This window comes from Alligator sinensis, unplaced genomic scaffold, assembly GCF_000455745.1.
Source record: "Alligator sinensis unplaced genomic scaffold, ASM45574v1 scaffold888_1, whole genome shotgun sequence".
NCBI classification, from domain to species: domain Eukaryota; kingdom Metazoa; phylum Chordata; order Crocodylia; family Alligatoridae; genus Alligator; species Alligator sinensis.
Window position 1 is genome coordinate 787772 of NW_005842533.1, and position 25057 is coordinate 812828.

General features: G+C 46.1%; 1 protein-coding gene and 1 long non-coding RNA gene across 4 annotated transcripts in view; one reads left to right on the forward strand and one right to left on the reverse strand.

Annotated features, from left to right (window-relative positions):
• The window catches only part of AHCYL2 (adenosylhomocysteinase like 2), a 157872-nt gene that overhangs the window by 122897 nt on the left and 9918 nt on the right, over window positions 1–25057 (reverse strand). The window contains exon 1 of one of the 3 annotated variants that reach the window (XM_025213513.1): window positions 4784–4962. The exons of the other annotated variants lie outside the window; for them this stretch is intronic. The gene's annotated coding sequence lies outside the window, so the exon portion shown is untranslated. Of the gene's footprint in view, window positions 1–4783; window positions 4963–25057 lie in introns of those variants that run through there. 3 annotated transcript variants of the gene reach the window in all.
• Window positions 1237–3507, forward strand: LOC112551627. Its single transcript, XR_003095931.1, has 3 exons — window positions 1237–1460; window positions 2388–2590; window positions 3352–3507. It is a non-coding gene; the product is annotated as an uncharacterized LOC112551627 (long non-coding RNA).

Sequence of the window (25057 nt, forward strand, 5' to 3'; positions counted from 1 at the left end):
CCCCTACAGCACAGGGATCTGCCCAGGTGAGAGGCTGATTTCTTTTTTCAAGTCTCAGTTCCTGACTAATAATAGGTTGATTTAAAATGAATGCCAACAGCTAAGCACTCGGACGAGAACACACACCAAGCCGGAAACCTCTGCTATTTGAAAGGACCGAAATACGTAGGATCTACCGTTCTGTATTACTCTTTCTATCTGCTGTTATGTACCGGTGGCATGGAAGTCAGAGGAGGAAATCTGCTGGCAGAGAAACACTGAATTACAGACCTTCACTTCCGCTTAAGCCACATGTAACAGAACCTGAACTGGCAATTTTCTGCCTCACCCCCAAGGTTGAAGCTTGTAAGAGCTGTGGGTTGTGCAAGCCTCTGCTTCTTACCTCCCCAAAGGGGCTCATACTCCTGCAGGCAGGCTCAGCTGAACCTGGAGAAATGCTCTCTGCTCAGGTCATAAACCCCGAATCGACGATTCACTCCTACGTAAGCTCCAAACGAGTCTACTAAGACAGTGGAATAACCCACGAGGATAAAAAAGAAAGAAAAAACAAATAAAAAAACCTCACCACCACCATAATAACATAAAGCACTCCTGGTTCTCATTACTACAGAACATGTCCTGAAGGCAAAACCTCTCCTTCAACCCCAAAACTTTCCTTAAATAAAATAGCTCCATTACTGGAGGCCAAGTGATTTCTCAGGGGTTAGAAAAGATATTCAAGTATCAAAGTTTGGAAAACTCCGCTGCATGTCGCTCTCTAGCATGTACGTGCTATGCCAACATTTCTAACCCCATAATCCAACTGCTTTGGAAGTGCACGTTTTCCTTTGCCAGAGGAAGCTGGTCATTTCAGGACACTGGCAAGAGCTGATTTCTTTGGCAAGCCACAATGTGGTTCGCTTTCCAGGCATCTCTGCCTCACATGGTAATCTGTCTTCCCAGATCTTCAAGTTCACAGATGTGTCTGAGTAGAAAAGGTGACCAAACGCTCAGCCCACATGCCAGACCAATGCAGAACACAAGAGCAGGTCATGTTCAACGTGTGAAGAGCTCATGATCATGAGGCTGACCAGCTCGTGATCAGACAGCCTTAACAAATCAGGAGCTGCAGGAGAAGCGTGCCTGGCCGGCCAGCAGACACACTCTCTTAACTGTAAATCAGCAGCCTCCTCTGATTGGCTGAAGAGTTTATAAAAGGGACAGCGTGCTAAAGCGCAGGGTCCCGGGTTTCACACAAGCCCTTGGATAGGACTGATCACCCTGTCCAGGAATCTGTGTCCCCATGGCTGAATAGTACGAATAGTCATACGAATAGTCACACACTGGCTATTATTTCACCGAATAGTGAGCTCTCCATCCGCACGTACATCGGAAAAAGCAATTGCTATCTCCTACCTGTCATCTTTAACTACTGCTTCACCACTGTCGTTTTGTTGTATAACCACTGTTGAAATCTTACTGTAAGTAAACGTTAAGTTCAATTTTACTATCTTCCAACTGAGTCAGTGTCCCTTTCATCCCTGGCCTGTCCATAAGGCGGGTTGGTCATCCACCCGCCCCCCGGTTCAACTGGTAAACCGCCTGGTGAGTGCTGCGGTTACTAACAAGATGAAAGACATAAAAGGAGAGGAAGAGGACTAAAATGTGCTTGGAGTGAGAGAACCAGCCGAGCAAGGAAAAGGAAGCAAGCTAGGTGTTTCCTTGCTGTCCTGGGGATTGCGTGTTGCCCTGGCTCCAAATAAAATATTCCCTTTACTCATCCTCGTTTCTTTAATAAAATTTTAATTAGCCCGAAGGCAGCTAGGGCTGTGCACAAAGATGGATGCCTCATAATTAATGTAACGTAACACCAAGGCTATTGTCTCCAAGCACTCTGTCAGTCTGAAAAGATGCTATTGGGCAATGTGTTCTGGCAAGCACAACGGTTGTTTTAGCATCGTATGTGATGGAAAGCGAGATCACGTATTCCCCAGCAGAATCCCACATTCCTCTTGTGCAGCCAGTATCTAATTGAAATGTTATTTCTATCCAGCTACCATATTTGTAAAAGCAAAAAAGTCACTCCAAGAATGAGAGTGAGCAACAATCCTGGATGGCTGGTCTTCCACGCTGCTCCAGGATAGTACAGTGGCTCTTGCACGTGTATTTTGTGCGTACAGGCCTTGCTAACACAAATAACAGTTGTCAGAATTCGGGGGTCAGATTTCTGGTTTTTTAGCATAATAGGGAAGAAGGAAATAGTGCAGAGGGTCTAGTAAAAGTATATGGGGTATTTAAAGTCTAGTCTCATTTCCACTGCAGCTAAGGTAGGTGACAATGTTCACCTGCTACCTGTCTGCTGACTGAGCAGTAGCCACGTGAAATGATTTGAGTCTAATTCTCAGCAGCAGATGTTCACATCAAAACGCCACCCGATGTCTTCACTGGGACTCCTGTTCTCAGCCTAGGAAAGGCAGAGAGCTTGCTGCCCTACAAAACAAATGCCTCTTTCCCATCAGTTTTACCAAGTTGACGATAAGGACAGACTTCCACCTGCACAGATGTCAAATCCCACACTGGATTCAGTTTATATTTGGGATGTGCTTGACAGGTACCCAGAACAACCCCCCTGCATATTAGCATATTAAGATAGAGCAGTGATGCTCAACGAGGGTGGGACAGCACCCTGGGGGGGCTTGAGAGCTTTTCAAAGGTGCCCTAGGGTGCCACTGTCAGCACTATTAGGTGTACAACCAGGATTCACAAGATAAACCCCGAGATTTCAAATAGGAATCCAGAGTAGTAAAAACATGCTGTCTTTTTTCGAGTCTTTTGTAACAGAAAAGTTGCTCTGTTCTTTTTTTCCTGTAGTGTTCACTTTTTTTTTTTTAAACTAAAAACTAGCATTTTTCTGTCACAACCCAAAGTTGTGGTTTTCTGTTTTTGTGTGCTTCGGCATCGCTAACTTATGTCCCCGCCAAATTGCAGCTCCTTTGCACGGTAGAGTTTTCTGCTGCAATAGGAGAACCCGCGTGCAAAACAGTATTTCCCGCCAGTTTGTAGCCTTCTTTGCATGGTGCATTTCTTTTGCATCATAGTGATGCACGGTGCAAAGGAGTTCCCACCATTTGTATTTAGATTCGCGCCACATTATTGGCCGATCCTAAATTATGCACACGTGGCGGCTAGCGATTGGCTTGCTAGCCGTATAAAGAGGGTGTCTGCCCAAGTTGGAGAGAGAGAGAGAGAGAGAGAGAGAGAGAGAGAGAGAGAGCGCGCGCGCGCGCGCAATTGGAGTTTGGGAGAAAGAGCGTGAAGATTTCTAAGCGCTGTTAATCCCTTCGAACCCAGCTTCTTTTTCTTCTCCTTAAGAAGGCAATAGAGGACCGACTTACTGAACCCACGGAGTCCTAACAACTCCGGGGGACCTATTTACCGAACCCACGGAGCATCAACCACTCCGGGGGCCAAACGGCCTCTAGCCTCTCCCCGTCACCGAGCACGATCCTACACGTATCCCTTTCCTTTGAAACTACCGAATCCGCGGAGCTTCAACCACTCCGGGGCCAATTACCGAGCCAAACCCGCGGAGCTTCAACAACTCCGGGGTCAATTGTCGGAGTCCTCTAGCAAGGACTTAAGCAGAGCTGTGCCTGGGAAACTGTCCAGCCTACACCACGACCATCTTTGGTGTAAGTAAACAATCTTTTAATCAACCATTACGCGTCTGTAACTAATTCTAGCTTGCCACCGGTCTTCTTCGACCCCGCGTGCCCGGGCTGCTGGCCACAGCCCACGTGTGCAGAAACGGGTTCGCATACCGCTCCTAGCCCGCACATGGCCGCATGGACGGGATCGGGAGGCGGCCCGCACATTTTCAAGGGGTGCCTTGAGTCCAAAAAAGGTTGAGAATCACTGAGATTGAGTTTCAGATATCCTTTGCTCAGCAGGCTGCAGAAAGAGAAGTCATTAGAGACTACTAAAAAATTGTACTTCTTTCAGAGCAACTAAATAAAGCGACAGGAAAACTTAAGAGCACAGACCGTAGGCCTTGCTGTCAGCTGGAACAAATGTAGTTATTTTGGCCTTGTCTTGGAGTCCCCACCATAAAAGCAAAATATATGCAATTTGGCATAAGGTTCAAGGGCACTTAAGAAGCTGCCCATGTTGAAGCAGGGAGCACTGAGAGCTGAAATTTGCTAGTTGACAGCTAACAATTGGGATTTGCCTGCTGGCACAGGCCCGGACAGCCTTAAGAAAGAGGCACGATGGAAATACCGATTCTTGCCTTAACCAGCAAGATCAGCATTGAGGCAGCAAGCAGCAAGGCAAACCCAAAGAGGGAGAGAAAAGCAGGCTAGCGAGGCTGCCCAGGGGCACAGCAGAGCTGAAGTCTGACAAGACAATCCAGCCTGCCGAGGTTTCTGCATCCAGAAAAAGCCAGGATGAAGCGCTCTTCCCTCCCTCCCCCTCGCCGACTGTCCTGAAAGCACCTTGCAGGGAAAGAATGGTTCAGCTGTCCCTCTTCCAACCTCAAAACAAATCTTCATCCTTCAGATTAGAAATCAGATATTGCAAGCAAAAAACAAAAAAAATAAAATAAAAATAGAGACATGAAAAAGGAAAAGAAACACTAGCATTCAGCCACTGACAAAAAAAATCCCTCAGCTATCTATCTTGTGCTCCACACATTGAAGTTTCTAGTCCAGAAGGGACCAACCTTTCTGGCAGGTGTGCCCAAGTGCCACGTTAAGCCCCTTCCCAGTTCTGCTTTCTGTTCCCTGCCTTGTTCTCCCTGCCCTACCTGTCACCATGCTGCCAGCCCCCTTCCCGAATCTGCCGCATGCCGCAGAGGCTGCCGGTGCCACCCGCAGCAACTTGGCCACCTTCGTGCAAACGAAACCAGGAACAATCTGCGGGCTAGCCAGTGTTGCACAGACCAAATCCTCACTCAAAGTCAAGTGAAGGCTAAAGGAAGCTAAGACAAGCAAAGCAGTCTACATCAGGCAAAACAGCTAAGCTGATGCAACCGGTTTGCGTAATACCCATTGCCCCACATGCACTGATTCAGCTGGCTTGTTTTTAAGTCCTGCAGAGTGAACTATGCAGCAAGCATCCCAGAGCGAGCCAAGGCTGCTAGTAAAGATAGCTCCATTTAATCCCTGAGCACAGGCCAGACCCAAAAGAGGAGTAAAGGGGAAAACCACCACCAGTTGACTTCAGGATCATTCGTGCTGCAGCCGCATGGGATGTTTGATTTCATGCCACGAGTGATGTCTTCTTCTAAGCTCCCGCTCAAGGAATGCAGCCTACCGGTCAGCTGCGAAGGGAGAAATTTTGCAGTATGGTGTTGATTAGCTTCTCAGAGATGGAGCAACAATACTGGATTCATAAGCCCCAGCTGCACTTTTTTTTCCCCTTTGTATCGGTCAGAAAAAAGGGCTGGACACCTGCAGCATATGGCTCTAATCCAGTGGTTCTCAAATTTTTTGGACTTAAGGCACCCTTCTGTAACTTCTGTGAACTTCATGGCACCCAATTTCAACAATCAATGTACAACACATATTATAGTGTTCGCCGTCTTGCAGAGGGGCTAGGCAGTGAGGGGTGGGATCATACCAGCAGTCTTTCCTGCCCAAGTGCAGGGGGGCTGGACCTGATGATCTTGTATGGTCCCTTCCAGCCCCTAACATCTATGAATCATTCAGGAGGGGTCAAGCTTATCCACTTAGCTTATCTGCTTATCTCTTCACACCTCAAATGATCTGGCAGCACCCCAAGGGGGCCTGGCACCCTGGTTGAGAATCACTGCTCTAGCCAGAGCTGGCTGGGCTAGTCATGCTACCTGATATAGTGCTGACATATAGTCATTCCTGACCTACAACATCCCATGAAACAATGTGGGAACCCTACACGGCTCCAGTGACGTCTCTCAATCCTATCCCACAAGACACCGTGCTATCATGGGGCTGGGCTCCCTACATCTCTTTCAACACACCTCGGTCCTGAGCAGCAGCAAGTTGGCATGCGTGACCCAAGGTTAGCCTCTCTTACCTGGACAGTGCACGAGTTTTAGGCCCCCAATCCTGAAAACACAGCAGGCTACTGTTACTGGCATACTGATGGTAGCCAAGATCCCCAGCTGTGTTTCACGACTGGAAAATACTGTACACACACAGAAATAAAAACATGGCACTACTCTGAAGGCCAATTTAGCTCTTATATGTTTAGCTCGTATATGTTTAGCTCTGTTAACGTCATTTTGTCCAATTTAACGGAACAAGAGCGACTCTCTTGGACCCATTCCGAGTCTGAGATTCTCCTGTAGATGTACGTAGCCAGTCATTTAACTATTTCACCTTGCATTTCTTTTCTTCTTGTAGCCTAGACTGATAAGAACTTCAAGGAAGACAGGGTCAAAATCTTTATGAGTAATGCAACTGCCATTTTTCTGCTGCATTACAACTGTAATTATTTTAAAAATAGCCACCGATGTGTTTTTTGGCTCTTGCTATCTCTCTTATTTCACATATATCTGGAACACATTCTACTCATTTCTTTTCCTCCGCTTGAAAAAATATCTTCAAAAGCTGACTGATGACAGAGGGCATCTAGATTGCTTTGAGGACTGGGAATGGGACGTAGAGCTTTTCACATTGGGAAGACTAGCTTAAAATTGATTTTTTTTTCAATGCAAGAAGGCAGAGATGGTCCCCAGCTAAGGAATTTAAATTGCAGCATTCAAACCTGACATGCACTCTAAGCGTTTTCACAACTCATGCCTTCAAAGGGGCTTCAAAACATGACATCTTTTTTTTGCAGTCCCTGCTGAGGAGACGCGCTCTTTGGTGCATGTTACGGCATGGGGCTGTTGGTGGGGGAATCTGCAAAGATTCATAATGAACACCTTTCAAACATCATAAAGCTCCCTACTAAAGTCAGACCTGAGGAAGGGCGCTTGATGCCCAAAAGCTTTCCCAGCACCTCTCCCAACTACACAGTTGGTTCAATAAAAAGATATTATAAAAACCTGCTTTTCATACATTTCCTGGACAATCACGGTTACAGCAACACTCCAATATTACTAAGATACGCGAGAAAAGATAAGCTATTGACTCCATTAGAGGCAAGAGATCAGCAGAAGGTACAAGAAACCTGGAGGGAGGTTTTACATAACAGAAAAGGGTTGTCAGGCACAAGTCAGGAGGCTACGAGGAAGTGAAGAAAGGATCCTCTTATCAAATCACTAGGGTGTTTGTGCCCAAAAGCCTGCAAAGAACAATTTTTTCCAACTATTTAGTTGGTCTAATAAAAGATATCACATCTTCCCAAAGAACCTTGTCGGCTTATGTTTGTTAAACAATTAAGCCCGCTCAGCATTTTAACATCCTCAAGCTGCAAAGTGCTAGGAAAGTACCAATTAATAAGGACAAAGCCATTCTCTGAACTTTATTTTCTTGACAGGTTAGAGAAGGGTTTAAGCCCCTCCACTTTGGTGGGATTTGAAGTTCCTTGTGAAAATCTTGAGCCAAGCAGACCCTCAATTTCTGCAGAAAGGTTGGAAATTTCAAGAGTAAATGCCCAGCCCACTCATGACTGCTGCCAAAGCTCATCTCCTTTGAAAAACTAGCCAGGGAGAAAAATGGATAAAGGAGTGAAAACAGGACAAGGAACAAGCAAAGAGTAACAGAAACAAGAACCCTGACAAGTTACAAAAAATAAAAGGCATTTGTCTGGGACATGTTTTGTCCAGAAAGCTCAGCCTGACAGAGCACCCTGTGGAAAGCGAGGGTGAGTCCAGATAAACAGGAACAAGCAGCAGCAGCACCTTGTGCCCGGGGAATGCCCATGCCATGGGCTCCAGCATGCAGCAGGTTACCCCAGGTGAGGTAGGGAAGGCTGGGGCCAGCAACTGTGCTGGCCCCCGCAGCCTGACCTGGGGCCCTCCGTGCCTCCAGGAGCTGCAGCCACAGCACTCCTGCAGCAGGGAGCCTGGAGTGCAGCTCTGGCCAGCCAGGCTCCGGTTTGGGGCAGCGCGCGCTGCCACCATATGCACCACCCCGCTTTTTTGGGGCATGAGATTTTTTGACCCCAGGATCTCCCAAGGTCAGAAACCCCACCCCCCCAGGCTGCAAAGCAGCAGTGCGAGGAAAACCTGCATGTGCAGTGTGTGGTGCCATATACTGCACACCTGTGCTCACCTGGATGCACCTGGAGAGCCTTGCTTTTTTTGTTGAACTTTGCAATTGAGTTAACAGAGGCATTATGCAAGACGAGGTGGTATCTTATAGACCAGTGATTCTCCACCAGGACGCCATGGCACTCCGGGGTGCCTTGAGACATTTTCAAAGGTGCTGCGGGGTGCCATGCAATGTTAGTGCTATTAGGTATGCAAATATGAGTCACAAGATAAACCCAACCATTTCAAATACGAATCCAGTGTCAAAACCATTCTGCCCTGTTGTCTTTCTGAGCTCTCTGCAACAGAAGAGCTGTTCTGTTATTTTTCCATAGTCAAAAAACAAGCAAAAGCTAAGAGCTGAGATTTTCTGAGGGGCACCCTGAGTCTACTGAGGGGTGCCTCAAGTCAAAAAAGGTTGCGAATCACTGTTATAGGCTAACTTGTGGAAAGAAGCATAAGCTTTCATAAGCTACTTTACCAGATGCTGTGAATGCACTTGCAAACAACAGGGCACTAAATAGAAAGGAATAAAGAAATGTAAATACAAAGCATATGGAAGGGGAGAGGAAAGGAGGAGACACTGCTGAGAAAGGAAAGGTGGGATGAAGAGATGAAAAGGGATAAACAAAAGTTAGTCCACTGAGGGACCTAGGGGTTATAAAAGTTAGTCCAGGTAATGGGCGCAGAATCCAGAATCTCTAGACCATCCAGTCTGTGGATCATTTCTTGCTCTGTAATTTTGCGTTCAAGCCAGTTTTTAAAGTTTTGTTGTTTAAGAACAGCTACTCTGAGGTCAGTGGTACAGTGTCCAGAAAGGTTAAAGTTAGTACCACCATGGGCTTTTGTGTCTTTAGGTCATTCATTCTTTCACGTAGAGATCACCCCATCTGTACGTACAATGTAGACAGCAGAGGGGCACTACTAGAAGAACGGGTGAACAAACTCCAGATGTTATAATCCAAGTTGTTTGGTCCAGTGAGAATGTAGTCTGTGTTGATGAGGGGAAACAGCTGGCATCTGGGTCCTTTGCAAGCCCTGGTGGCTTGGTGAAAATAAGTGCAGCGAAACGTCAAATGCGCTGTCCAATAACCCACAGTGAAGTCAGTGGCAGAGCTGGCATTAGCTCCCCGAAACCTAGCTCCCACAAGCTCTTAAAACCCGTTACGTTTTTCCAGGAAGCTGAAAAATAGCCAGATTTGCTGATCATTATTAAACCACCACATTAGCCGCAAGCTTTGACATGGGTTTTAAGTCAGAAAAGAAGAAAGAGGAAGCAAAACCTTGGCACCATCTACAAGCCACACTGCACAGAAGCTGACTGATGGAAACTCATGAGCTCAGGGTGTCCAGTGACTCATTTGTGGTCATCTAAAACTAAGTGCTCATGGCAGAGAAACCAGGAAAACATTTTGGCTTATTCGTATTCAAACATACGGCAAGTCAAGGAAGAAAGCCCAGTGACTGAAAAGGAAAGTACAGTATGTTCTTGGCATTTATGGTTACCCAATAAAATCTTTATTGTGGTAACTAGATAATTAACTTCTAAAACTTCTGTGGTCAACGTACTCACACCACCTTGGCATAGTCGCCAAGCAGCACACTAAACTCACAATAAGAGTCTTTAAATCAGTTCAGCAAGCACATTTCTTATGCTGAACACCTCAAGTGCAGCAGAGATTGGCTCTGTTTTAAAAGAGCATCAGCAAAACATTACAAATCAAAAGCAACAAATGAAATGGGAACTTCAGAGCTGCTAGAGCAGTGGTTCAAGAGGGATGCCATGATACAAGCACTCTCGTGGCAATGGCCAGGTAAAACTGTCCCGCCTGTAGAGCTGTGGCATGTGTGCTCTCCTGCTGCGCTGGGCCTCTCTGATCACCCTAAAGCAGACAGAGCTCGCTTGGGCTGTATCATTCCCAGCCTACCCCCCCATACTCCTCCTGGAAACAGAGGGATGTAGGACGCTTCCATCCGCACGCCTGTTTCCAGAAGGACCACTGGGGCTAGAGGCCAGGATGCAGAGGGGTTACAGCCAACACAACTCAAGTTGGCTTTAGGGTTATCAGTGGGGGATCCTAGTTTTCTTTGATAAAAAAATCCCCAATTTTTGGATTTAAAAAAGTGACCCCAAATCCACCTTTTTCTGTAATTAAAATGAAACACCACTCTATATATAACTAAATCAGCGGTGTTTCATTTTAATCACGGAAAAAGGTAGATTCTGGGTTACTTTTTTAAATCTGAAAATTAGGGATATTTTTTTTTTTTTTATAATCAGAGAAAACCAGGATCCCTGGTTATCAGGGAGCCTTAATGCAGGTGCGTGCACCTGTGCCACAGCCCTTCCCAGCACACAGGCCAGCACTACCTGGAGGCAGCAACACCCAGTTGAGAAGCACTGAGGTTAAACTGAGGCAGCACCAACAGTGGCTCTCAAGTGGGAATGCCATCGCATTCAACAGAGGTGGCGGAGGGGTGCTGCCACTCTGAAAAGGGTGAAAACCACCGTGTTAGACGTTTATACGAGTTGTTTTCATGGTTACTCAGGTAAAGCGGCTCAGCTCCACACAATACAGCGTGTTTTCTGCCTTTGGGCACTTTAATAACAAGAATCCCTATCACAGCCGTCTGCTGCAGCCAGGTATTACTACTTATTTTGCAGATGAGCAAAAACTTCTGAGGTGAAGGGACTTGCCTAAGGATAGAGGGTCTCTGAGCTACTTGGACTACAAAACTGTTCTTCCAAACCTTGATTTGTTTTACCAGGTGCTTTGGTACAGCAACGCCACTCTACTGTCCCAGGAGACTGTCCCGGAGATATTGGAAGTCCAGCAGGCCTGGTATCCTGTCCCCAGTGGCCATTACGGTGGCACCTAGCAGCAAGATTTCGTTCCACAGACATAGTATAACTAACCAACCGGAGGAAACCTCGTCCAGTAGGCTAGATAATTCCTCGTCTCACCACAGGCCACCTGTGCGACTCAAGTCCATCTCTCAGTGCCTCGGTTTCCCACCTGAAACATGGGGCTAAGCATTATTACCGTACGTCACAAGAGCATTCGTAAGAATCAAAACATCAGCAATGATGAGGTGCTCAGGTACCAGTGATGCAGGCTACAGGAAATAGCCCAAATTCAATCCCCATAATGCACAGACATGGAATAATCTGCCTAGAGAGAGAGAGTTTCTTCCTAACTCCAGAGAGCAGCTGTCCAAGACAAACCCTTATGGTTTGGAGTATTTTTTATTTCTCTCCTACTTAAGACTAGATGTTCATATGCGTCAAATCCTTTGAATCCCACTAAATGCTTGGCATTAGCAGTATCTTCTGGCACAGAGCTCCACAGTTAGTTATGCAATGTGTAAAGCAATTTCCTCCGAATTATTTTATGAATTCCATCTTCCCGTAGAAGAGGAAGTCCCTTGGTTCTACATTATGAGAAAGGTAAATCACACCCCTTAATTTACCTTACCCCACACACCAACTATATTATCTGCTATATCTTTGTCATAGCTCTTCAGTCTTCCTTCTAGAGTCCCAACCTTCTTAATTTCTCGTTTCACAGACATCTCCCCAAGCTGTTTATCATTCCTGGTGCCCTTTTCTAGTCGTGCTTTTATTTCTACTATACATATTTTTAAATATGCAGTGACTGTATATCATGAATCAGCAGTCTCCCTTTTTCCACCCAAAGCGGGGAAATACAGTTGATTTATAAACTAGGAATACAAAATCCGCAAGTGCTATATAGGGGTGTCGGCAGCTGACCTCAACCCAGCAATGGCTGGAACCAGAGAAGCTACAACTTCATATACACAAGTGGGAACACTGGTAGGATCTTCTTGATGGAGATCATGCCAAAACACTGGCATAAAACACAAGGGATCAAATGAACTGGCAATATCTTACTTTTCTGCATTGCATAAGCATATTTCTATGCTTTTTAATCTTATACAAAATACACACTGCAGCTCACTTTCCTCATCCCTTTTTAAAGCATTTAGAACAAGATTATTCCCTCACCCCCTACCCAAACTCAGTCTGTGGCTGCTCTCCAGAGTTGACACCTATTCTGCAAAAGTTTGCAACTGGGCCTTTAACCATTTAAAAACGTGGCTCTCTTGAAAAGTCATGAGACCAGAGTAACTAAACCAGAGGTGCTCCACCTCCAGCAAACGGTGCTGTGTCATCTGGCCCACGCAGCTCCCCATGAGTCTGGAAATTTGGTGGTGGAGGGGAGTGGGGGTACCACTCTCCTGCTCCCAAATCTCCAGATCCACAGAGAGACCCAGGCCCTGTATGCTGGATCCGGTACCCAATACCAGGGTCCAGGGCTGGGGGGAGAGGTGGACCCGGGCCCCAATCCCAGCACGTGGGGGGGAGAAGGAGGTGGTGCCAGGCCCCTGGGACCCAATCCCAGCAGGAGGGAGAGTGTCAGCCCCCTGGGATCCAGGTGCGCTGGGGATGGGTGGGGGTACTGTTGGACCCCAACCCCCCATAAGCCCGTGGACAGGCCTCAAGCCACTCATTTGGTCTGCAGGGCCAAGAGGCTGAGCATCATTGGACTAAACTAACCCGGCATCCAAGGCAGTTCCTACTGCTTTCTCATAACAAAAAAGAACTATTCCTTGGACATGCTACACAATACCAGGGAAAAATCATTTTATCCTTCTAAGAGCTGTATTATGGCTGGTGGGGGGGAAAAGTGAGGCAGTATTTCAAGACTGATCTTTCTTTACAAGTCTGTTACAGAAGAGGACAGTCAATAGCACAGAAGGCTGGATACTGAATTTCACATCTAGACACAAGTCCAAATCAGGAAAGAAGTAACTCAAGTTGTTAATCTGATAGCATTAGCAATGTCTGTGATGGTCTCATGTTCCAGGGGAACTGACATCCCATCGCTGGCAGGCTCACGAATGGCAGAGAATGCATGAGCCACAGACACACAAGCTTAGAAACTGTTCCTTTCAAAGGATATCTCCTTTTAGCAGCACTAAACTCACTATAAAAAACACCTAATCCAGCTCGTCAAACAGTAAGCAAGACCAAGAGGTATGTGGAACGGCAGGCAAGTGGGGGACAGCTCAGTTACCTAAACATTTTGGAGTGTGTTTTCCCAAAACCTCTTCAGATCATAGAAACACAGACAATGAGGGTGGGAAGGGATCTCAGGAGGTCACATCTAGTCCGACCCCCTGCTCACAGCAGGACCAGCCCCAGCTACATCATCCCAGCCAAGGCTTTGTCTAGTCAGGCCTTAAAAACCTCCGAGGATGGAGAGTCCACCACCTCTTTGGGTGACCTGTTCCAGTGCTTCACCACCCTCTGAGTGAGAAAGTTTTTGCTAATATCCAACTTCAACCTCCCTTGCTAGATCTTTGCAGGATCTTAAGGCATTGGCAATACCCTCAGTATCTCCTGTTGTCTTCCTGTGGCTCACTGTTGTTTCTGAGGCTTTGGGTCTTTTGTACAATCTTTGAGTTGGTTGCAAGGCCTTAGGGGGTGCCTCGGAGCTTGTGGCGTGTGTGGGATGGAGCAGATATTCTTGGGGACCCTTCTGAACTGCCTGTCCGTTATGTGGCTGCCTGTCATCGCGGGGGGCTGAGCTCAATGACTCAGGCAGTCTCCTCCCACCCTCCGCTCCTAGTTCATTACCTGCAGGTAAACAGCTTTCTTACAGCCAACGTGCGCATGCAGCCTCTTGCGTGCACTGCCACTGTCAGACCTTTGTCTGATCTTGTTTGTTCTGTAACCACAGAAACAGCATTAAAAGCTCGACTGGCAGAGACACGACCTTCAGCCAAAGCCAAGCATCACGTTTTGCTTCCATTTAGATAGGCACATTTGGTGCCCATTCGCAGGCCCTTTCTCAGTCACGCTCTCCTGGGAGGTACAGGGCTCACCCTCCAAACGCTTCTCTTGTACCCCTGTTATACACGCAGCAGATCTATGCATGCTTAGGCAACAGACTTCCTGTTCTCTGAAGCTACTTGCCCCAAGCTTCCCTGTGGAAAGGCTGCCTGGGCTCCCGAAGAGCTCAGTCCTTTAACTTCCCAGTCCCAACTGCTTCAGAACATGTCTGAATAAGAGCAGGTACATGAACTAAAGTAACAGAAATGAAGAGTTATTATGGCTTCTCCTACAGCCCAGCTCCTTGGATTCCACCATGTAGATAGTGGGGCTTGTTATATTTGCAAGAAGGTATGCAGAAATCACACTGTCCCCTTCCTCCAAATACCACCAGTCTCTCCTTCCTCTCAGGATCCAGCTCCAAATTGCCAGTGTTTGAAGGCACCCCACAGACCGAGCCCAGCATCCCTCTACTTCCTGCTGGTTTATCGGCCTTGTCTCTTTATACAGCCCAGCAACTACTATTACGATAGTCTTCTCTACTGCTCCACCAGGTGAAACCACTTCTTTGGATTTCCCCACCTCCATCGCACTGCAAGTCTTACATTAAACTATAACTTTGTTCTGCTGCCTATTTACATTTGCAAAATTTAGTAAAAAAATTAATGAATCAAGTTTGGTCTACAGGGTGTAGGAAAGATGCAACACACAAAACAAAACTCTATTATGTAAAGTTTTAATTCTAGGAATTTAGGTTTCTTCCCTGTCCCTCACTACACCTCTGGGTCTACCACCACTGATCATCCTGGGGAAGGATCATCTGTATATATAGTACAGACTCTTGTCCCCTCATTTTGGGTGAAAAAATATGGGTACTTTTGGTAATCCAATCTGACAACACTATCCTTCCAGAAACTTGCTCAAAACAAAACTGTCATTACTAAGATTATGATGACCAAAATACAGGTCCCTTAAAATGGGAATATTAGCACGGATGCCACTTGCCAACCTCTGAGCCAGAGAAACTGAAGCCAGCAGGTACAAGGCAATCCAGGATCATGGTGCATGATGAAAGGTGGGACCCAACAAGGACCAGGCCTCCAGACAGATGTAGAACCAGGACTTCTAAAAATGAAATCTGTTAACTCAGGTAGGGTAAAAATCTCTCACTCCCTGCCCTTCCTTTGTGCATTTAAATTAGTCGCTCTTCTGTGGAGGGGTAAAAGACTTGCCCAAATGGCATATACTGCCCACTGAGGGAGGGGAAAAAAGTGAACTGATTACATAAAGCAGCAACAAATGTAGGAAGTGAATTGAAAAGATCTTTCAGAATTAAAGAAACACTTAAGACTTGCACAACAATAGGTAAAGAATTCAGACAGAAGGCAAGTACCATTCCCTAAGTGTCCAGCTACAAATTTGCCTTCTGTCTGAATTCTTTACCTATTGTTGTGCAAGTCTCAAGTGTTTCTTCAATTCTAAAAGATCTTTTTGTGCAATCAGTAGACATGGTTTATATGTAGTCATGCACACGCTACATGTACTAATAGACACGTACTAGCTCCATTTTGGGCTTCGGGTTTATTCCAATCTGATTCCTCTGTTCTGCATTCCCACACCCCTAGTGGCAATGGATATCTACAGGAAAAAAAAAAAGAGCCACATCTACCTCCCACCCCCTCCCCAAAATGAAAATGCTGAGCCTTGCTGTCAGTTCTGTCTGTTCTTACTTTCACAAAAAGAACAGAATTTGGGAGAAACAGACTGAAACAAGGAAACCGGCTCTCTGTGTAGCTTGGTCTACCACTAATTAAGATGTCCAGCTCTGCCCTGCCTTGGGATACTGAAGATACACATGCACGTGAGTAGAGTCATGATTTCTCACAAAATCCCTAAACGGCTGAGAAGTGATGGAGGGATGCAGATCCAGCTTTGTGCTGCAACAGTATTGGTCCTCGAGAATAGGAATGGCAGAGAAAGGGAAGGGAGATAACAGTTTCGTATTTTGCGGAGAAAAAGGCAGTCACAAAATCATTTCAGCTCCATAGGAAACAGGCACAAAAGCTGGCTGGCAAGGCAGAAAGCTCACAAAAGGCATGAAAAAATGAGGAGAGTCGCCCTCGGCACCAGGGTATTAAATAGCTTACATAACATGATGCTGCTGCTGCAAAGGATACAAATGAATGCAGCAAAAGCACACACATGGACACACACAGTCTTACTTCCCAAGGAGGCCTATTTTAATTATAATGGTTGCCACGGTTACTTTAATTTCATCATAGCTCCAAGTAGTCTCGCAACTGAAACCTCCTCACCACTAATCAGGAATCTTGTATAACATTAGCACTGAATAACCCAATTTGGACAAACTTAAAAGCTTGGTTTATTATGGAGGATGTTGAGGAAAATAAGATACCATTTTGTCTGGGGAAATGCTGCTGCTCCGTGCTGCTCTTCCTATGAGTTTTGTTTTACTCTTGTCCGTATCAAAGCAGCCAGCTACAACCCAGTCCAAACCACATCAGAATCAAGCTAGGTAAAATAGTATTTAGACACTGTTTTAGCATTTTTTTCCCCCTCGACATTTTTAAATAAAGGAGGGGGGGGGGGGGGGGAGGTGCAATGAAGCAGTATAAAAAACTACTGATCTATAGCATAACTTCTTTGGCAAAAGTCTCAGGAAAAATATCCCTATAATTTATACACAGTTGTTAGTAGGTCTGAACTCACAGTAGACAGGGACAAGGAGACTCCCAGGATCCAGAATAGTGTATTCCTTAGCTTCACAGTTCGACAAAGCTCAGTCAAAGGGGAGAGAAATCAACTTAATGGACTGTGCATATTCCTCAGCGCGCCCCAAAATAAGCAACTTTGCATGGCTATGACAGCAATTAAGTTGAGGACACGTTCTCTGTTGTAGATGTCCTGCACTTTAGGGCACACGTGTCCAGGGAGAGGGAGAACAGACAAAGGATTTCCCCCCTTCATACACACGCACTCAAATACGTGAGCAAAGCAGGCTGCCCAGGAAGGGGAGTTTAATTTCTGCCACTAATCTAGACAATTCTAGGACATCAGCAGCAAAGACACACCAATATGAATTTGTCCCTGCTCAGTTTAAGCTACCAAGTTTCTCTCTCCTTTTTGTGCGATTCGCACTCACTTTCTCTTAGCTGTTTTCTCTCTCCTGAGTCTCGCTTGTGGCAGTCTCTCCAAATATTACTCTGATCCTTTCCCTATCTAGATTTGTAATACTGCACCTTTACCCTGCCTCCACTGGTCGCTTGTGATCGTTTGGGGCCAAGTAAATTGCCTCTGAAATGATCCAATCCTCTACTGGCATTTAGCCCAAGGAACCAGCCTTCTTCTGGCAGTGCTGCTTTTATCTCCAGGTGTGTGCTAAAACAAAAAAAAGGAAGCAAAGCTGGTTATCTGCCTGATTCCTCCTTCACCCAACACAATGCATGAGCTACTCCTGCACAGATCCTTTCTTCAGGAGCACCAGACTGAAACAGATCTGACCTGGGAAAGCATCTCCATCATAGGGATGTCGAGGGAATTATATTTCCCAAACCCTGGATGCCTCAGCAGCAGCACAGGATTGTCCCTATTAAGGGCCAAAAGGAACTGCTAAAAATCAATCCTACTGGTGTCAGCCTTGCTCCTTGATAGCCTCTTGATAGCTCCAGGACAGTTTCTTGATAAGTGCTACATGATCCATCTCCAAATTTAAAGAGGTGTGTATGGACAACAAGCTAAATTGCTACCTGGTTTATAAATAGCCCAGCTAAAGACATGAGTAGCTTCAATACTCCTTTTAATGCACAAGATGAGCCGGAGAATAGTCAATAACAAGTAACCAGCACAGCCCTTAACTAACCAAAGTTTGGTACCCTTAACAGTCAGGTAGATTATGCTCCATTCCCAAAGGGCTTGTTGCACGGTTAATCCCTGCCCGCTGAAATGCCAATGTTTTCAGAAAGATTAAGCTGTTTTACACAAAAATCTTAGTCTCAGAATTATTTTCTAGTTGGGCTGGCTACAAACCTTGCTGCGTGAACTGAGAACCAGGTCGCCGACCTAGTTGATAAATAAAAGCACAGAGGATAAGGGAGGAGAGCCACCGGCGTCTGTGTTGAGCAGATATAATCTTGTTTAGATGAATTAATGGATTTAGGGGAATGAAAACAGTTTACCAATGGAAAATGCAGATAATGCTAATTTGACATGAGTTATCAACACCAGCAAGGCCAGAGAAAGTATACCAGAGGGAATGAGCCTAGGCCTGGCAGGGAGAAAGGACTCTACTCTAAGAGGGTTTCTCCCCCCGCTCTCTAGTAGCCATGATTTTGGTACAGAACTCCGATTGATGAGGCTCATATGAAAGTAGGGCTGGACGGGACCTCTCAAGGTCACCTAGTCCAGCCCCCTGCTCAAGGCAGGATCGTAAACACACTGGAGAGCAGGGAGCAAATTCAGGCAGATTTGGACAGACTGGGGAAGTGGGCACATCAGAATAATATGCAATTCAACAAGGATAAATGCAAGGTGCTGCACCTGGCAAGAAAGAGTCTCCAACACACCTATACACTGGGGGGTACCACTCTGAGTACCACAACAGTGGAAAGGGATCTCGGAGTCCTGGTTGACAGAAAAATGAACATGAGTCGCCAGTATGACGAGGTAATAAGCAAAGCTAACTGCACTCTGCCTTGCATCAGCGAGCAGGGCCACAGAAGTGATAATTCCCCTCTATGCGGCATTGGTAAGGCCGCAGATGGAGTACTGTGTCCAGTTTTGGGTGCCGCACTTCAAGAGGGATCTGGATAACCTTGAGAGGGTTCAGAGAAGGGCTGCTCGTACGGTTGAGGGCCTGCAGGTAAGACCGTATGAAGACAGACTGAGGATCTTCAGCCTCCACAAGAGAAGGCTGAGAGATGATCTTGTGGCTGCCTACAAACTCATCAGGGGGGCCAGCAGGGAATAGGGAACACACTGTTTACCAGGGCACCCCTCGGGGTTACCAGAAATAATGGCCACAAACTGAAGGAGAATAGATTTAGATTGGACATAAGGAACGAATTCTTTATGGTAAGGGTTGCCAAAATATGGAATGGGCTTCCAAGGGAGGTGGTGCTTTCCCCTACCCTGGAGGTGTTTAAGAGGAGATTAGATAGGCATCTGGCTGGGGTTACTTAACCCCAGTGCTCTTTCCTGCCTGGAGCAGGGGGTCAGACCCGATGATCTACCAGGTCCCTTCCAACTCTAGAAATCTATAAATCGATGACTCCCTGACTAAATCTATGAATCCCTGACTAAACCATCCCAGCCAAGGGTCTGTCCAACCTGCTCTTGAAAATTTCCAGGGCTGGAGAGTCCACATCTTCTCTAGGTGCCTGTTCCAATGGTTGACTGTCCTCAGAGTCAGAAAGTTCCTCCTAATCTGATCCAACCTAAATTTCTCCTGCTGCAGATTGAAGCCAATGCTCCTAGTCCTGTCTCCTAGAGTCACCAAGAGGAGCCCATCTCCATCCTCTCTGTCATTGCCCTTCAGGTATTTGAACTGATATCAAATTCCCTATCAGGCTTCTCTTCTCCAAACGAAATAGCTCCAGATCTTCCAGTCTTTCCTCACAAATCATGCTTCCCAGGCCTCTAATCATTTTTGTCACACTCCGCTGGACTCTTTCCAATCTATCCCCATCCTTTCTGGGGTGCGAGGCCCAAAACTGGACAGAGTACTCCAGGTGAGGCTTCGCCAGTGCCCAAGCGAGTGCTGAATATGCTGTCTCTACTGCGCTCTCATCTCAGGGTGTCCAAATACCTTACAAAGCGACACACTCAGCAAAAGCCCCGGGTGCTTTGGCATTCTGTCACTTTTTCCATTCCTATTTATTTAGTTGCTTAGTTATTGTTCTCTCTTATTCCTTCCCCCTCCCCATGTGAATTATTATAAAGAAGCCCTGGTTAACATAAAAAAAACTAAGGTGGGAATATGAATCTGGCATTTAAGTCCGAAATGGGGAGACCCACAGTTTCATTCAAGGGACTAATATCCTTCCGCATCAGTGTCTGCAAACCCATGCTGTAAAACAGGGGTGGGCCAACCTGTGGCAGGCAGCACAGGGGCAGACACGGCAAGGAGCAGAAAGCAGAGCAGCGGCTCAGGCACGGGAAGGGGATCAGAGTGGCATTTCGCGAGGATGTGGTGCTTAATTTGTGGCATGCCTGCCAAACAGGTTGGCCCCCACTGCTGCAAGGTATCCCAGCTGTAAGCTGCAGTTCTCCTAGCATGCGTCTTCATGGTGGCAGGTTTGAGAACCTCATCTATCAGAGCACGAAGAAAAGACTACTGGGGCACCAGTACAAGCAGAGGAAGTGGCCAATTATTTCACAAACCCCAAGAGTCAAATTAGTGCTTTGTTATTTGATACCAGGGATTTCAAGCTCTGAGGTAGTGTCTAGAATGAGTCTGAGTTCCAACATGTTCTTGACATATAAGCAGCTACCTGCATTAGATCTGAACTTGAGAGGGAAAGGAAGGGCTATGCTGAAAATTGTGCTTTTAGTACCTTGCATATTATGACCAAATGCTAAAAACAAGTGGACACCAATTGCTGGCTGGTGCTCAGAGCATTTGTCTCCAGCCCTAGCCATTCCAGTTGCTGTTTGCTGAACATGTGCATTGGACAGCTGGCTCTTTGTGCACTGATACAGGACTTTTCTTAGCATTGCCAGAGTGCTTGAGCCCCGTACTGGCTGCCATACAGACACGACACAGCATTTAAAAGGCTGCCCCCAACAGCTTCCCCTTCCCCAATTAAGCTCCCCTTCCTGTGCAGCCTGCTTCGATCGCTTATTTGAGCATGTGTATATGAAGGGGGAAATCCTTTATTCTCAGGTATAAAACAAAGAGAAAGGACAGATATGGAGGGATGAGGGAAATACAAGAAAACAATGGGACAAAGCGGGTCAACATAAAAGCGAGAGGTCTCAGAGATCAGAAGCCTAACCACTGTCAAGTGTGGCTTGGGGGTTTTGCAGGTCTCATGGTCAAGGTGAAACGGGCAAGTCAATTTGGAGATACTTGGGAGGCTTTTCTTCTTAGTATGAGAGAATCATGGGAGAGAACTTGCTTGAAAATCTACAAAATGATCAACGGAGGCTGGCACCATCGGCCGATTGAAGGCAGGATCCAACTTCAGTAACAACTGAGGGGGATCTGGGCAAATACGGAGTCTATGAAAGTAATCCTTGTAGTGGCATCCTGGATGGGCATGAACAGGGTGAGACTGCATGTGTCTAGGTCAAAAGGACCCCGAGTCAGAGAGAGAACGAAAGGAATCAATGAGAGCTTCGATGAGAGTTTTAGCTGCTGGGGTGGATGGGAAAGACCATATCTTAGGTTATGCAGAAAGAATCTGCAAAATGTGCATAGAGCCTGCAGGGAACATCGATAGGTCCCAGTAGAAGAGCAGTCCCAAGCAACACACATCTCCTGTAACAACAGCTACTGAAGAGAAAGACACTCCCTTACAAACAGTTTGGTGGGACTGCTGGAAGTGAGACCTAAGGTTCAAGATGCATCATCAGTTAGGGCAGACCAACATGGTAACAGGCCAACATTCATTCCTCCCCTCCTACCTCTACTGGAGTGCCACAGAAAATGGATTAGGTCCACTTTACAGCTCTGATAAATAGATTAGTCACTTGAGTCACCACTAGCTCCTACGTGAGATTCGAAAATTACATCATAAATCATCCAGCAACCCCGGCATCCAAGAAACACAGATGCACCATGAGTCTTTCCTTCCTGACATCATTGCTCCCCTCCCCATTTGGATTTTAACAATTAAACACCCCCTCACATGTGCAGAAGCAAAAAAACCAAGAGCAGGATTAAATATCAGTTACAATGTACTGTCTTAAATTCCTGTCATTGTAAGTTCAGCTCGACTCAGACGGTAAAAGCCAGGCTCAAAAGCCTACACAATACAGCATTAAAAGCCCTCAGTTCACAGATTGTCAGTGCATAGGCAGACATTGTAAGCAGCAAAGCACTCAAAGCCCCAGCTCCCAAAAAGAAAGCCGATGGATGCAATTCAAGTGCCACCGGGGTTAAAAATGAAACCCGGGAGCCAGCAGCTCTAGAAGACCAAGTTCCAGAAAACAGACGTTATTATAGCCTGCCTGTAGGGCTGATTTGCTGGATTTTTCTCTTGTCTCGTGGCTCATTTAAAACCCACAAGTACAACAGAAGAACAGAAGCACCACTGAACCTCTCTTTGAACAAAAAAATCAGCCAAGGAGACGGCAAATTGACAAGGCGGCTATAGCAAATGTCACTGAAGTCCTGTGAACTTCTCACTTTCTCATTATGCACAACACATGGCAAGGATAAGTATCTACCTTGTGGACTACAGGGCATGAAATAAGATGCCAGTTCACTAGCTAAGCACTTCCTGACTCTCAGTCTGTCATTTGGACTTGCCAAGTGGCTGCTCATACACCAAAAACTGATTTTACAACAATAAGGAATCCATTTGGCATTTTTGAAAGAGTCCTCCCTTGTCTTCTGGCCTTTGCACTGGGTTCAACACCTCGAGCACCAATTACTGACCCAAAAGATCCACGGGAAAATCTGAACAAGAAAGCAAGCGCACGAGAGACCTTTGTACTCAGATACAGGAACGCAAAGCATTTGCCAATATTCATTACAGCGTGAATTCCTGTTTTTGCTAAATGTCCCTGCCATCCAGCCCTCAAATCAATACACAACCTGTATGCCTAGAAAGTAGCAAAATGTACTTTGGCAGCTGAACAAAAATATGCCCTGAAAGAGAAGCAGAAATTGTAATGAAGCTAGGTTACCAAAAACGGTTTCAGGTAACTCCCGACTCCTCTACCTGAACCGAGTTTTGGGGACTGCTGGTAGAAGGGGCAGGTCATCCCAGGTTCTTGAAACTTTTTACAATACATCATTTGTGATTTCATTTTACAGCTGGTAAGACAGGTTGCAAACCTATGCCAAGAAGGTTCTTTGGGTAAATCTGATATCTTTTATTAGACTTTTTGAGTTGGTCTAATAAAAGATATCAAATTTACTCGAAGACCCTTATCTGCCTATGTCCTTAGACCAACACGGCTACAACCTGTACCCCTGAAACCTATGCCAAGAAAGTTGAAACAAACTTTCCTATTTCCATAAGCAATAGGGCTTTACAACCCACAACAGCAAGTTAGTCCCCTGACAGACAAAGGAAAACGTTCCCTGAAAACAGGCGCTAACATGACTTGCTGCAGCAAGTAGTTTCCATAAGCTAATGGGCCCTTGAGTCGTTAAGTCTCATGGGAAGAGCTCCCTTCACGTATTTCTCACACAACACTGGGATTAAAGTATCGCCACTTCCCCCTATGAACTGAAGCAAAAGAACCTAGTGTATTCTGACTGTCAGAAAAACCAATGTTCCCACCGCTGCTCTTTATCTTCATCTATTTGTGGGTTTTTTTGAGTAAACTCAGAGAGACCTGCCAGCTTCTCAGCTCTGGGGATTGAAGTTCTCGGCTTGCCAACACCAAATTTTCCTTTGGCATCTTGCACAAGGCATAAAAACAAATAACCAATGCTTATAAACCCCATGACCAGGCTTTTTAGTCGGGATGAAAAACTCCAGGGTTTCCAAGGCCACTCCCTCTGCAACTCTGAAAGGGAAACACGTGATAGCATGCACTGCCGCATCAACTTCCTGTACAATTAAAACACACAAAAACAACATTAGTAGAGTATTAAGGCGGCAAGGTCAAGCCCTCAGAAGTTAGGCAATACCAGATTTCAAGTTGCCTGGGGAATCTGAACTTGAACCCCTCGAGTGTCTGTGTTATAACTGTCTACTTGATGTTGTCTTTTTCTGCAGAACAGGCAACGCTCTTGGAAGGGTATCAAGGCTGGGCAGCGATGGCTGGTCTCTGCAGATTGATGGAGGTGGTGGAAGGTGTTCAGGGACTAATACAGAGGCTGTAGGAAATAGAAGAACTGTTATATGGTTTAGGGAGGCTGAAGAGTTAGATTCTCTTCCTGCCTCTGCCAGATTGTATGCGATGCTACGCAAGATGCTTAAAAGCAGCTTTCCCCAGGTGGCCACTAACCACAGGGCCTGGCTTGAGAGCAGGAAGTCGAATGGCACAAGGGCTGAGATGCAAGTCATTGGGAGCTGTGCTCTATCACACAAGGTATCCTGGGAAAAAACAGACCTTGGGCATGTCAATGTGCCACACCAATGAGTTGACCCTTGCCCTTAAATCTCTCTTTGCACCCGTCGCTCATCTCTAACATTGTGATCACACCACTTGGTTTCAAAAGGTACTGGGTAAATAAATTAGTATTTGTAGAGCACTCACGGATGTTTTCAGCACACACTATATATAGTGCCCGAGGAACCGAATAATCCTGCATTCACTCCAAGGTTTGAACTGCGTGCGGGAAATAAAGCACAGAGCAGCATGCTTGCTTGTAGGTGCTAAAAGCCAACTCCCACCCTCTCCCAAGCCTTTTCCAGAGGTTGATCTCTTGGAAGAGATGGAAGTTGCCTTGTCTCGTCCGGCCTTCCCACAGTCTCTGTTTTTGTAGCCTAAATATCAGACTGCCGCTATCAGCCAGAAAATGGTAGTGTGAAACGGACACAATGAGTTTCAATCCTGCCCAAAACCCCAAAGAAAGCAAGGCCATTTAAAACTTTTGACCTTCTGCAGCTTGGCAAAAGTGGGCCGGCCGTGTCTGCAGACCTGCACTTGACTAAAGTTCATGCTTTAGCCTTTATAAAAGGCTAAAGATTTTTTTTGCCTTTTATGAACACTTCCATTCTGCTGGCAGTGGGTTTAACAGAGATTGAGGGCACAGAAATGCTAAGACTCAAAAATCTTTGGTTTCATAGATGCTAGGGTTGGAAGGGATCGATCATCAAGTCCGACCCCCTGCATAGGCAGGAAAGAATGCTGGGTTTAGATGACCCCAACTAGATGCCTATCTAACCTCCTCTTGAAGA